Source organism: Populus alba, chromosome 5 (assembly GCF_005239225.2).
Source record: "Populus alba chromosome 5, ASM523922v2, whole genome shotgun sequence".
Taxonomy (NCBI): Eukaryota; Viridiplantae; Streptophyta; class Magnoliopsida; order Malpighiales; family Salicaceae; genus Populus; species Populus alba.
The window spans coordinates 14,188,585-14,204,135 of NC_133288.1; the positions used below are offsets into that span (position 1 = coordinate 14,188,585).

At 30.9% G+C, this 15,551-nt stretch overlaps 2 pseudogenes; one reads left to right on the plus strand and one right to left on the minus strand.

The window, feature by feature from the left end:
- The window catches only part of LOC118036723 (uncharacterized), a 96,188-nt pseudogene that overhangs the window by 55,606 nt on the left and 25,031 nt on the right, over positions 1-15,551 (plus strand).
- Positions 4,577-5,670, minus strand: LOC118036690 (uncharacterized protein At5g64816-like; annotated as a pseudogene).

A 15,551-nucleotide genomic window follows, 5' to 3' on the forward strand; every position in this document is an offset into this window, starting at 1 on the left:
TTGTTTTAAGCTAGGATCCAAGGCTTGTTTGGATTAAGTTATGGGCTTTTCATTTATGGGTTATGGGCTTTTCATTTTAGGGTTTTGGGCCAGTTTTGAGTGGACCTCATATAAGTCCACATAAAGGGTCCATTAGGGTTAACTTTTCAAGAACTATTTAAACTCATGGAGGCCAAAATTTCGGCAGCTTTGATGATTATTATTCTGAATTTTTCAGTTTTAACGTGTGAGAGTGATTCTTGCATTCTTCAGTTCTTGAACGAACTGAATCTGACTTATCGAAGATTAACTGGCTTCGTGGCGTCATTCTACTCATTCTAATAGTGTTGGTGCCTTGGGGCAGGTTTCCATTGTGTCGCACTCATATCAGACCTATTTCAGCTTTCCGGGATCAGATCTCAATCTTGATTGTGGGTTGCGTGACCACGTGATCACGAGGTTCGCATCAGATAGCTAGTCCTCTAAATATATGCCTCTATGACACTTTTGGTTGGAAATTAAGTAACCATGCATGGAAACTGACTATAAATAACTCAACCAAAATGCATTCTACAGCACAAGCAGTGGTGAAGCCATATAGGGGGAAAAAGGTAGTTGCCCTCTTAATTTTTTTAAAAATATTTTTATATTAGAATATTACTAGAATAGTTTAGTGAGGGGTTGATACACGAAAATTTATTATTGTTGACTTATATATATATAGCTTATTACCCCAAACTTTTCCCTTTTCTTTCCTTTTCTTCTACTAACTAACCGATCGAGAGCCCTTTTTTCTTTTGAGCTATTGTTCCTTGCCTCTTTCCCTTATGCAAATTCTCTTCAAGACCAGTTAAGCAAGTAACTTCTTTTGCACTATGCTTTAGGTAACTTTTCTTTATCTTTTCTATTTGTTTCATTGTCTAATTTTAGTTTTATTCTTTTATAACTAGTTATTAAAAATATTAGGGTTTATGATAATTTAGGGGTTTTGATATGAAAATGTTCAAAATAAATGTTGGAATCTACTAATTTAATCAATTAAATGTTTCTTTTCTTATTATAAAGAAATAAATTAATGTTCTTGCAAACCACTATTTTTGGTATCTCTTGCATTAGTAGAGTAGTTTATTGAAATTTAACATTTTTACATGATTTATTTGTAAGTAAAATATTAAGTAGAAAGCTTGTTTTTCAAGCATTGTTTCTCTTACACAGACACTAGGCAAACAATATGGTTTTTCATTTTGTTTTTAGCATGGTAGTCGAACTTGGATTAGAGCTTGATTTAAATTTAACTAAGGTCTCTTAATTCACTATAATCATGAATTAATTATGGTGATAAACCAAACTATAATATATTGATAGTCATTATATATCACACATGTGTTTGTAATTAGTTGTTAATGAGATGCTTGGAGTTAGGAGAAGGCATGGGTTTAAATCCTATAAGCTACACTTTTTCTTTCTCAGTATTTTCTCTTATTTGAAACTAGAGTAGTATTCAAACTTGTTTCGCATATTTGACTTAGTGAGGTCATATAGCTTTTTTTTTGTGTCTAGAAATATTTTAAATATCTAGAAATGATTAGGTATAATTTAATCAACATACTTATTATATACATATAGATATGAATAGAAACGAGTTTTGATTAATTGATGTGTATTTTTCTATGAATTTCATATGAAAGATTTAGAATTATTGTGTAACTCAACTAACTTTTGTTTAACAATAAATTATTGTGTAGTTGTGTTAATTATTATGTAGACATTAATGATAATAAAAAAAACCAACAAGTTCATCAATTAAATTAAAGTGTCACTAGACAAGTATTTCAAGCATAAATCCCTTAAGGATAAAAAGTCATTCAAAGCTTTAAGTCATGCAACTCAATCAAGTTCAAAGAAAAGTCATATTGAAATCAACCTTGACACTCTCCTTATTGACCTTGGCTTAAAAAGACCAATTTATGAATGCCATATAAATGATAGGGATGCAATACAAAGAGCTTATCTACAAAAGGGTCCTTGTAACCTTCATATTGTGATTTTTCTCAAAAACAATTTGGGAATATAACAACACTATGACATTTTAGTTCGGTTTGGTTTGGTGCATACACAACATGGTTAGAGTACAAAATAGCCAAAGATGCTGCCTTTTGCTTCTATTGTTACGTCTTCAAGTCAAAAGGGGTTGTTGATTTGTTTATGGGTGATGGGTTTTCAAATTGGAAAAAAAAAAAAGAAAAAAAGGAAAGATTTGATCTTCATATTGGACAGTCTAATAGTAGTCACAGTGTGGCTCAGATAAAATGTGAGAATTTGATGAATGAAAAACAAAGTATCATGACTTTGTTATCCGAGCAAACAGTAAAGAGTCAAAGTGATTATCAAACTTGATTGAATGCTTCAATAGAGTGTGCTCATTTTTTATTGCACCAAGGACTTCCATTTCGTGGCCATGATGAATGTGAATGTGAATGTGAATGTTTAAGCAACCAAGGAAATTATCTAGAGCTCTTGCATTTCCTTTTCAGAAATAATGAAGCTATTAAAAGAGTTACTTTTAGTGACGCTCCTAGACATAATAAATTGACTTCTCCAGATATTCAAAAAGACATTACTCAAACTGCTGCAGGGGAGATTACAAATATGATTATCAAAGATCTAGGGGACTCATTATTTTCAATTTTAATTGATGAGTCACGTGACATATCAATCAAGAACAAATGGCAATTGTTCCACGATATATAGACAACAATGAACATATAATTGAATGTTTTCTTGGCATTCAACATGTGTCAGATACAACTGCTTGTTCACTCAAGGTAGCTATTAAAGCTTTGTTTTCTAAACATGGACTAAGCATATCAAGATTGCGTGGTTAGGGATATGACAGAGCTAGTAACATGCGAGGTGAATTCAATGGCTTGAAAGCACTTATTCTAAATAGCAATCCAAGTGCATATTGTCTACATTGTTTTGCTCTCAGACTTCAATTGACTTTTGTGGTATTACAAAAAAGCATAATGAAGTTGGAGATGTCTTCAATTTCATTTCTAGCATTATAGACATAGCTAGAGCATCATGTAAAAGGATGGAGGTGATTAGAGAAAAACAATATGCTAAAATTATTGAAGGACTTGAAAATAGAGAAATGTTTAATGGATGAGACCTGAATCAAGAAACTTCTTTTAGAAGGTATGGTGATACCCGTTGGGGCTCTCACTATGTTACAATTATTCATCTATTTATAATGTTTTCATCAGTTCTTGATGTGCTTGAGATTATAAAGGAGGATGGAATGAACTCATAAAAGAGAATAAAAGTAGTCGTTTTAACAAATATTATGGAATAATTTAATTTTGTGTTCATGCTTCATTGTTTGAGAATGATACAAGCAATTACTAATGAGATCTCACAAGCATTACAAAGAAAAGATCAAGACAGAAAATGTTTTGAGTTTATTGAACACATCAAAAGAACAACTCAAAATGATGAGAGAATGATTGAGAATCTTTATTTGAAGAAGTGTCATTTTTTTGCATCACATATAATATTGATATTCTAAACATAGATGATGAGTACAAACTTCGTGGGTATTCAAGGCAAAAATCTCAAGGGATTACAAACTTACACCATTTCTGTTATGAATTGTTTAACAATATCATTGACATTACTGAGTTGGATAATCATGTTACTGAGACGAGAACATAGTTACTTCTTTGTGTGGCATGTTTAAACCCGAGTGACTCTTTCTCTACTTTCAACAAAGAAAAGCTTATTCATCTTGCTCTTTTTTATCCCAATAAATTTTCTATAATGAACCTTATGGTACTTGATGACCAACTTGATACGTATATTATTGATCTATGTGGTGATGATGAGTTTTTTGGTACTAAAGGTATTACTATTTTTGTAGAGAAAATTGTAAAAATAAAGAAGAATTTGATATTTCTATTGATATATATTTTTATCAAATTATCATTACTTCTATCAATTGCAACTACTATAGTAGAGAGTTTTTTCTGCTATGCATATTGTCGAGAATAGATTATGAAATAGGATGGGAGATAAGTGGATGAATGACATTTTGGTTGTATACATTGAAAAGGATATTTTTAATAAGATTTATAACAAAATTAATTATGAAACGGTATTAAAATGTGATAATTCAAAGAAAACAACTATAACATAAGTTTTTTTATTTTAGAAATATTTTTAAATTAATTTCACTTGATATAAATTAACATATATGTTTTGAATTAATTTCTAACATGCTATAGTATTTATTAATAATTTATTCATTCATGTAAAATAATTGCTACACCACTAAGCAAAAGTCTGGGCGTTTATCCATGGTATGATGATAAGATCAGTTGGTCATCACATAGCCTAATGGCGAAACCTCTACCTATAGATGAAAGAGCATTTCGTTAATTGTTTTTTTTTTTCTTTTCCACGTGGAGCTTATACAGTAGAAGCAATGCAAAGGCAGTTTCTACGAGGAGTACGCATATCATGTTCGGGCGAGGTCCTTCAAAGAATACAGTAACACTAGAAAACTAAAAGAAGATAATCAGAACAGAAGTACTCGATAGGAAAAGAATGGACCTAATTTTTCCTCCCATGAACCAGAATAAAAAGGAAAAGGTCCGTAGACAATTGGTCGAACAGTTCGTGAGCATGTCCAAAACTAAAGAAAATGCTAATTTCCTTTTCCTTTTCCATTTCCATTTTGAACAAAGTATTTCATCACATTCCTCGAGGAAATGTAAATTACACTAAACTTTATGTAAATCCAAGACAAACGACAGACACGGTACAAGAGCCTCTCAAGAAGTTTCAAAGGATCTGGATAGCCTAAGACACTCACTTTGGCACCTCCGAAGACAAATATCATTCCAGTTAGGCACTTGGTGTTGATTAACACAAAACAGTTCTGGCACAAGCATCGAGCTCAGAAACACCACAAACAGTCACACAAGTATCAATAGTTGGATCTTTAGATAATGCACCAACCTTCTTTAGCATCCTCTTCGAAGTGCATACCCTCTCGCAAACAAAAATTTCATCGGAGCTCTTTTCACGGCCTCTAGCACTCTTTAACCTCTGCTCATCAGCTCTTCTTTTATTCATCCTCAATGCTTGCCCTGCAATTATAGCAGGTATTGCTGCACCCAATAACGACCACCATGGGTCCACCATTACACTTTCAATACACAAGCTCTTGGAATTTATCACCAGGAAGATTTCCCCTTAACGAGGGTAGACTCCTATTTATAAACATTTGAGACATCATATTCAAAATAAGCAAAACTGATCTTAGATTAAACTGAAAAAACGTAATTTTAGAACAGAAATGAAATTTCCAACAAATTTTTCAGGAGATATAAACTGGTTGATTTATTTAAACTAATTACCCTTGATATAGTCTTTTCTTTCTTCTTTTTTATAAATGAAACTTTCGTTAATCAAGACCAAACGGGAATTTGAAACAATTATTCAAGTACAAGAAAAGAGAGAGGTGGAGAGATTACTAACCGGGAAATGGTGGTGGATCCTTGCGGGAGGAGAAAGAGTGAGGGTTTACTTCTACAGTTCTACTTTTAGATGGGGGGCTGGGTTTGACTGCAGGAGTTTTTTATCCAACGGCTAAGGATTGCTGTTTTGTGGGACCAGAGTTTTGGATCAGTCTTCGCCGTTTGTACAAGTCACGCGTTGGAATTTTGGCGGAGATAATCTTAATTCTAGCACCTTAACTTTCTATACTTCATCTTTATTTTCCTCTTCTTTTAAGTTCCCAAACTCTTCAAATTTGATTAATTATATACCTTCTTCTTTTTTTCCGAAAACATTAACAAAAACCTAAACTTGCTTAGTTTTTCGCTTCGGAGGTATTTTAATATTTTTTAAACATAATAAAATAACTAAATTAATTTTAAAAATAAAAGTTTTTAAACTAACATCTATAAATTTTTTTGTATTTTTACTTTTTAAGCACATAAAATAACTCTATTACTTTAAAAGTAAATTTTTTTTGAAATAATATCGAGAGACATTTTCATATTTTCATATTATTTTCTTAGTTATTATCGAGTTTATTAAGAGATAATTTGATATTTTAATAAATATATAAAATATTAATTAAAATAAAAATTGGCTAACACGTGCTAGCATGTGAGACATGTTTATGTCCTTCGGATAATATGTGAGGTGACATGCAGTGACCAAATAATGACGTCTAGAAAGTACTTAAATTCTTTCAACTACCCTTCCATCCTTAGATGGCAAGTGTAATCAACTAATATTTATATTTTTTATTTTATTTTTCTTTCTCGAATTCCACACATGACCCTGTAAATTCTCAAAGCAGCAATTTAATTTACTTTTCCTTCAAATTTATAAAATTGGTATTTTTTTTATTTCAATCTCTAATTTTTTTTATATTTGTTAGATTTGATTATCATTGTTTTGATTGTTATTTGTTTTATTTGAGAAAGTTTTTTAAATTAATTTTTTTTTTACAACTTCATCTTCCATTTTTTTTCTATAAGATTTGATCCTCATTCTTTTTATTACTATTTTTTTTACTTTGCAAGTTTTTTTTTTTTAAATTCTAATTTCATCCTTCAATATTAAACTGGTTAGGAATTAATCTTTGCTCGAGTCTAGGATTTTCATAGGTTGTGAGTTTGAGACATTAACCTTAGTTAAGGGGATTCGCTTAAGTTTGTTTGTTTTTTTAATAAAAAAAACTAATGGTTTTTCAATTTCATTATTCAGCATTTATTTAATTGGAGATTGGGCTATGCTATTTTTTTATTTTTATTTTTTTTTGATAGGATTTCTCACTAATTTTAAAAATGATCTGAGTTACTCATGTCTTTTTATTTGTCACTCTTTGTTAAATTTATTTTTTTAAAGAAATTTTTTAAATTAAATTAAATTAATTGATTAAATATAAGTATGAGATGTTTATTTCATGATATTTTATTTTGTTTGCTTTTCGGATTGTTGCTTTGATAGCATTCACAATCTCTTTTATTATTGTTGTATAGTGTTTTATAGTGGCATTAGAATCGTCTCAGTGAGATATATTCGGTGATGGAGTGGTGTCCATTGCAGAAAAACGGTGAGTCTTTAAAGAGTTTTTCTTTTCTTTTCCTCTCGAGTATGATATTGATAGATCAATTTTTATAGTTAATTATTTTCAATTTTTGTTCATTTAATTTAATGTCAATGCCTTATTTCTTAAGTCATATTATTAATTTAATTGAGAATATTAAATCCGCTCAAATCAATGACCCATGTTTTAAATAAAAAAATTCTTTGAAAATATTACCATCACCTAAATTTATTTTTTTTTTACCGGGAAAAACTTGGTTTCGCTAGCTTGGAACACTTATCTAATAAATATCTAAATACGTACATTTCAATGATTGATTTTTAGGGGCAAAAAAAACTTTCGGTGCAATCTTGTGATTGTTGAAACAAGCAATCGCAGTGCCTTCATCAGTCCTCTTCCAAGAACTAAATGGTTTATCCACTATAATTATTTAGAAAGTTTTTTCAGGTTATAAAGTTTGGATGTGTTTTGAGTTGCATGTAGCTTTTATATCTAATAAAATCACCATGTGTTTGTTAAATTATGTGTCTTGTCCCTCGTTTTTTTTTTTAAAAAAAAAAAGCTAATCAAAATTGATTCCTTGTTTGGAATACCTATGATTAGAATTGCAAATTAACAAGGCAAGTCTTCGTGAGCAATTTGAAACTTGACTCATTAAGGGCTCGACTCAAGCTTCTTACGGTAATGAACCATCTCAATTAAGTTTATGAGTTAGGCTCTTAAGCATGGTTGATTTTTAGTAAATAAGTAAGCTTATTTGTAAATTTAAAAAAAAAAATTGAAAGGAAAAATAATTTGTATAAGATTTTGTTAAATAAGTTAATTTCATATACAGGTGATATCGTTTTTAAGATACAAATCTTGGTAATAAATTTAGTGCTTATGTGCAGGACTTAGTTTATCTCGTGGATTTTTTTTTACAAAATATGATATTAGGTTTTCATCCGGTTTTTTAAAGGTAAAACATGTAAAATTATCCTAAACTATTATTTAAATGCATAGAGTTAACGAATTACTCAACATGATTTTAAATGTTTTGGGTCTGGTTGTGAAATAAGATCCAATATCCTTGGGTCTAGCAACTGAGTCAGATTCCATGGTCTTGGATTTGACTAGTTAAGTCTGGTTGTGAAGCTACACTTAATATCTTTGGGCTGTAAAGTCAGACTTAGGATCGGTGGGTGTGGCTGTGAGCCAGACCCAATAGCTTTGGTAGCCAGACCCAAAAACACTTTTTGACAAATAAATAGAAAAGATAATACCCTCAGATGCTACAGTGTCATCCACAGTGCAAACATTCTATGTCTACAATGCGGTCCATAGTGCAATGAGTTTATGTTCACAATACTATTACACACACACACACATTGAGATAATATTTTTTTAAAATTTTATTTTTTATATCATCACATCAAAATAATACAAAAAATCAAAAAAACATTAATTTGAAGTAAATAAAAAATTAAAAACTGAGAGCTGATGTGAATTTTGCAAGAGTATCTTTAATATCTATCATGATTTGAACAAGTTGAGTGTTGATTATCTTTTGCTTTTTAATGAATGCATACAGTGTCTCCTTAAGATTTCTTTTAGGTGGGGGAACATAAAAAGGTGCATATCCATGAGAATTTTGAAAATTATAGTGTGCTTAAAATGGTGGCTGTAAAGTTTGTACATTATTGTTACTATTATTCCAACTGAAATTTGGATGATCTCTCCAACCAAGGTTATATGTTTGCGAGTATGGATTCTGATTTGGCCTTTGGAAACTATTTAAAGCACTGGCTTGTTCATGGAGATATTCTTTGAAAGAATACAAAGTTAGACAATCATTGGTTGGGTGTTCATTAGTTTCATATATTTGACATATAATTTCTTGAACAGATTTCAATTGACCACTCCTTTTTAATTCTAGTGCCTCGACTTTTCTAGCTAAATATGCAAATTTGGCTTGGAAGTCATGATCTTCCCTAAGGTTTTACATACCTCTACTAAATGTATGAAATTGAGTTTTACTTGGTGCCTCACAAGTACTTATAGTATACCAATTTTGAGCTTTTTCAACTAACAAGTTTAGGTACTTCATTGCTTCATCAGGATCTTTATCCTCAAAAGTTTCATTGCATATCAATTCCATTATTTGCCTATCCTTAGGTGTCAACCCTTCATAAAAATGTGAAATCAATCTCCATGTTTCAATACCATGATGAGGACATGTATTAAGCAAGTCTTTATACCTATCCCAACACTGGTAAAATATTTCTCTTGGCTTTTAAGTGAATGTGGTGACTTGTCTTTTGAAAGAGTTTGTTCTATGAGAAGGGAAAAACTTCTTTAAAAACTGTTGTTGCATTTCATCCCTAGCACGAATGGATCGTGATCTAAGATTTTGTAGCCATGTTTTAGCTTTATCTTTTAATGAAAAAGGAAAAAGTTTTAATCTAATGGTGTTCATATTACAATTTAAATCATTATAGGTGTTACAGACCTCCTCAAATTTTCTCAAATGCAAGTAGGGATTTTATAGATCTAAGCCATGAAAAGTAGGTAAAAATTGAATAATGCCTAGCTTAAAATTGAAGTGGATGCATCAGGAGAGAAAATTATACTTGATGGTGCACTTGTTCTTGTAGGAGTCATGTGGTCTCTAAGTGTTCTAACTCAATTATTCTCATTATGAAGTGACTAATTATCCTTGTTGTTACCTAATTTTTGACCCATGTTTTGGTAAATTTTTAGAAAAATCCAAAAATAGTAAAAAACATCAAAAATCCAAAAAATATGTTTTTTTTAATGTATTTGTATCGTTTTTAGCATTTTTAGCGTCGTCTAAAAAGAATTTAAATTTTTTCAAAGATCTTTCGAATGCGTTCAACTTTTCACGCGTTATTTTTAAAATCATTGATTTTTTTCATTGAGTCGACATTGATATTGCTCGTTTTTAAAAAAATACAAAAACAATTAAAAAAAATCAAATTTACAAAAAGAAGTAAGTTGAGGAACCAAGTTTGGAAACCTAGCAACATTTTTACCTATAAATACTGGTCTTCAACACACACAAAAGGGGGGGCAATTTTGAAAGAAAAAAAAAAAAAAAGGGTAGACTGACACGACCAAATGCTTGATGTCTTCTCCCAAGTGCAGAAGTGTCGAAGTAATAAATAACCCGGCAAGACTGGGGTCGAACCATAAGGAGGTTAACTATATAAATTATAAATAACAACAACACAACAACAACAGTAATAGCAATAATCAATAGTAGTAGTAGTAGTAGTAGTAGTAGTAATAATAACAATAATAGTAGTAGTAGTAATGATATTAATAATAGTAATAGTAATAATAAAGAGAGCTTTGAAATGTAAGATTGATGAAAGGATTAAATAATAATAAAAAAAAATGTCAAGGTTAGAGGATCCACTAATGGTACTTGAAACAAGTATATTATAAACTCTTATTACTCAACTGGAAACCACACACAAAGAAGGTTCCAAATAGATTATAATTGTTAACATGATAACATTAATTATCTTGTTCAAATAATGTCAATACTTGTAAATATTATTAGGTATTCATGTTAATAACTTATGTTAACAACAAATTAAGTTTCTTTCATAGCACAGGTGTAGGTTATACCATATGGTTGGGCTATGAAAGTGCCAAGCATTTGTTGTCCCAAGGGTGTTCAACACAAATCTAGATTAACCATTTAACAAGGTATTAAAAGTGAGCAAGATAATAAATATAAAACATGTTAGTATCAAACATTAAAGTCCATATTGAGTTTATATTATACTTATTCTTAAGCCATTAGTGTAACCATTTCACCTTGACATAATATATTTAGCTAAACATAATGAAAGAAAGAAACATAAATAAACAAGATAAGAACATAATTATATAAATAAAGGAAAGGAAATAAAAAGCATAAACAAGAGATTAATATAACATCAAATAAAACTTAAATATTAAAAAATACAAAGAAAGAGAGCAAGAGCACGATCTTGATCTAAACACCAAGATGCCTAAATGCATGGCAAATGCTTTCTTTTATAGGCTAAAATTTGGAACTATTGATTTGATGACTAATTATTGAGTGGGTGGCCACATCTTGACTTGGTGAAAATTCTTATCTTGTCGTCTGAATAAAACATCATTGCTAACATCAAAACTGGAACTATATGTACTCATGAAAGTTTTAGAAAATTCTCTTAGCTTTCCAAGAAAAACAATTGAGGTCATTTGGACTTCTAGAACTCGAGATATGAGCTGAACACTGAACAATGTTTTGGCTGCAGGATAGATTCAGACTTCTTCGTTGTTGCTATAATTTGGACTTAAAAATGCCATTTTTAAATCTTGGCCTCCACATGAAAGTTGTAGGTCTATGTCTTACCAAATCTATGTAAAACTTTGAGATCATTTGGATAACTAGAACTTGAGATATGATTCAATTACCAAACAATGTTCTAGTTTGGACTGCACCAACATCTCTTTTCTAAGCTTCACCCTTCTTTATCTTCACAATTTCAGTAGTTGAATTCATCAATCAATCCTTTAATTTATATGATAGGCCTGTATTTAAGATGAACATTTACCATATATTAAGGCATTTTATAGTATCAGACTTGTTATTATAAAACATGCTTTAGTTAAGGAGTTATTGATACTTCAAATGCAAAATAATGATATAAAACCTTGATAAACATGCACTTTTAAGTACTAATCACACCCCCCCAACCAGCTTATTACTAGTCCCTAGTAATCAAAGCGTTAAAATAGAAATACAATTTGCAAGTTTCACAAAGTAAGGCATTCATCATTTAACTTCCATTAATCTATACAGAAAAACAAAGTCTCATTAAATTTATATTCATACTTCATATTTCTTAAACTAGATATTAATAAACCTTCTTTTTTATATGCTCAATGTATGAAAACATAGATGATGGGGCTTTTGTTAGAAGAAAACAATATTATGTTCGAATGTTTAAGGTTAACTTCCTTGGGTTGGGATTATTATTATTTTTTTCTATTTTTTTCTTTTATTTATTTATTTATTTATATACACATACAACTTAAAACACAATGTATCTTTAACCCATGTAACGAGTTTTAGGCTAATGACTCTCAGACCAGTTGGTCTTAGGGCATTAGTTGCAGATATTGATACGTAGATAGTGCAATGTTTGATTCCCTTAAGCTTTTCTCCTTAACCCATGTAACAAGTTTTGGGTCAATAGCTCCCAAGTTAGTTAACTTTAGGGTATTAGGTGTTAAAACACCCTTCGGGCTTAAATGCTAAGGTTAGGGAGGCTACGAAACCAAAACTTATCTGTTTTTATTATCATCAATATTATCAATTTTTTTTTTTTTTGCAAATTATATACTATCTCTTTCCCTTAGTTGTTACCTTCAACAAAAGAACATAATTAATATAATAATCCAATGTGCAACCCACAATCATATGTTAAAGTGTGTGTGTGTGAAAATGAAGGTTTAAGAATACTTGTTAAATGAATATATGAGTAGAATCAAGTGATAACAATGCAAGAGTTTGTAAACCTGAATATTTCAAGAAGTATTATGATAAACCTTGGTAATGATACTTACTAAGATGTGTCTCTCAAGTCAATAAAATTTCCTCCTTACTCTGCCATCCTAATAAGGATACTTACTAAGATGCATCTTAAGAGTTAATAAAACTGACTCCTTACTCTGCCATCCTAATAACAATTTTGTTAAATGGTTTTAATAAGAGCAAAAACAATTAGTAAGTTAGTTTTTTTTTTTTTTAACTACTACCCTCTCCCCCCAACCAAAACGAAACATTGTCCTCAATGTCCTAAGGTAGAAAGATAAAGGCCCTATTTGTTTGCTGGAAAGTAGTTTCCTTTTGGAAAGTGAATTCTGGGGAAAGTGAATTTCGAGAAAGCATTTTCCGATGTTTGGTAGTGTAATGGAAAATAAGTTGGAAAACATTTTATAGTGTTTGGTTATGTCATAAAAATGAGCTAGAAAATAACTTATTAATATTTTATTTTTCTTAAGTTTATTAAAATAATAAGGAACAAATCTTACAAATTAAAAAGTTGAATGAGAATGAAATTAAAAAAATATATAATTTCATAAATTATCTCAAATAAAATAAATAATAATCAAAATAATAGAGATCAAATCTAAAAAATAAAAAAAAAATGAAAGATGAAGAAATTAAAATAATAATAATCAACATTTCATAAATTATTTCAAATAAAATAAGTAACAATTGAAGTATAGAAGATATCACTTGAAATAGTGAACAATGACAAACCTGAAACACACTTAAACAAATATAAGAAGTAACAAAACAAAATAATATGCTATTAATAAAACCAAAAGACACAAGGTTTCACAAATGAAGGCTCAAATCTAATCTAAGTTTTTTACGGCTTTCCTTAGTTGACCAATTTAGGCGACTCATACAGGGATCAATGACACGGATGAAAGATTGTAGTTTGTCAATCAATTGTTCAGTAGTAGCAGCAAAGATTATGATTTGTCGTGCCGAAGATGTTATAAATTCCTGTTCCACAGCTTGATCAAGAAAGGACAACAAATTATCATAGAAACCATTAACATTTAACAAACCTATAGGTTTATAGTGAATGTGCAGTTGAGCCCAAGAGGAAATATGAAAGATCTTTTCCAATGTGCCCAAACCACCTAGTAAGGTAATGAAGGCATCAGCATGGTTAAACATGGCATTCAGTCGATCAGACATTGTGAGGAATTGTAGTTTCTTTCCAATTGTTTTTCTAATGATGTCCCCATTTGCTAAAGCTTTGGGGACAACCCCCAAAACTTAACTGCCTCCTAAAAATACAACTATGACAAAACCCCTATTATCCCAAAGTTGCCTCCCCCATACACTAAATGAATCTTTCTCTCAGCTAGTACCTTACCAAGATGATTTGTTGATTCTAAAAACTTTTTTTCTTTCCCAGGACTGGATCTACCGAAAACACAAATATTTCTTATGTGATGACTTGAGGAACCTGCCATTTTTACACACTTCTATATTTGATGAATGTATGGGTTGAGTAGAAATGAAGGGAAGGAAGAGAAGAATTTATAGATGAGAAATTGAAAATGCAATCATACCACCTATATGTAGGACAGCTGTTGTCTCACACTCTCTCTATTTATTTATTTATTTTGAAAAAGCATGTATGTACAGGTAGTTGTGATTGTGGCTCACATCTTCCATTGGTTTTACGTCCAAGAATGGCTTAAACACCCAACTCATATCCGAGTGCCTGCTTGGTAATGGTGGGTATACATGCCTTAACCATTTCTTGCAACGCCCCTATACTATCTTTACAAAGATCGTCACTAGGCAGTTATGAGACCCGTTTGAGACCAGGTAGAAAACCTACCCATGTTCACATAATGAATAGAACTTGTCCTTAGGTTGTATGTGCTATCATTATTTGCATCAAGGCAAACCCTTCTTAAAACATCTTGAACTCAAGACTTGTTGGTGACACAATGACCGTCACTCATAAAATTTTCATTGTAGAGTTTGGGTAAGAATCATGATTCTTGTTTCATCATACAAGAGTTACGACCATATGTCACCCCTCGAAGTGCGAGTTCATCATATAGATTATATTTTCATACATTTGTCATTTATGCACCAAGATGAAAAGTAGGTCCCCTACGAGTCTATAACACCCGACTTTGAGCAAAAAACATGGAAGATGAAGAGTGTGTTCACCATAATGTCCATTTTCAAGAAGAGTTGGAGTTTTTGAAGACAAGTGTGACTCGCCTCTAGCTTACTCGAGCAAATACTAAAAATATAACTTTAGGGAATTTCCTTCCAACCAACCTATCATCTTTGTTCAAAACCCAACAATGACTCAATCCGAAGAAATTGGGGGCAAACATGGTCAAGATGCCTCAACACAATCTAGCATTTCTGCAAAAAGCTTTTGTGGGAAGGCTAACCGAAGGGGAATTGCACCACTAGTGCAGAATGAAGCCTATTCTTGTTCTGCAAAAAGAAAAAAAAACCACCTTAGTTTGATCATGCCTACAAAACTTCTTGATTTTTGTTTAAACTTGTTCCAGTTTTTTGTTGGTAACTTGGCTCAAAATTCCACAACACTTTCCTTGTCAAATGAGCCTTTCTTGTTAATAAGATCATGTGTTTATAACATACCTTCATTTTTGTTGTTGTTGTTTCATACAAAGAACATATTGAGCATAACTGTTAAGCATGAAACCATTACATCAAGAATCCTTAGGTATGTTTCCCCTTTCTTCTAAAACTATGCATGATCGCACATGAGGATTTTTGGGAATTCAAAGTTTAGTACAAAACAAAAATCATATTGATGTTTGTCCAAAAACAAACGAATTCTGGAAATTCAGGTGATTCTTTAAAAAGGTAACCATACACATA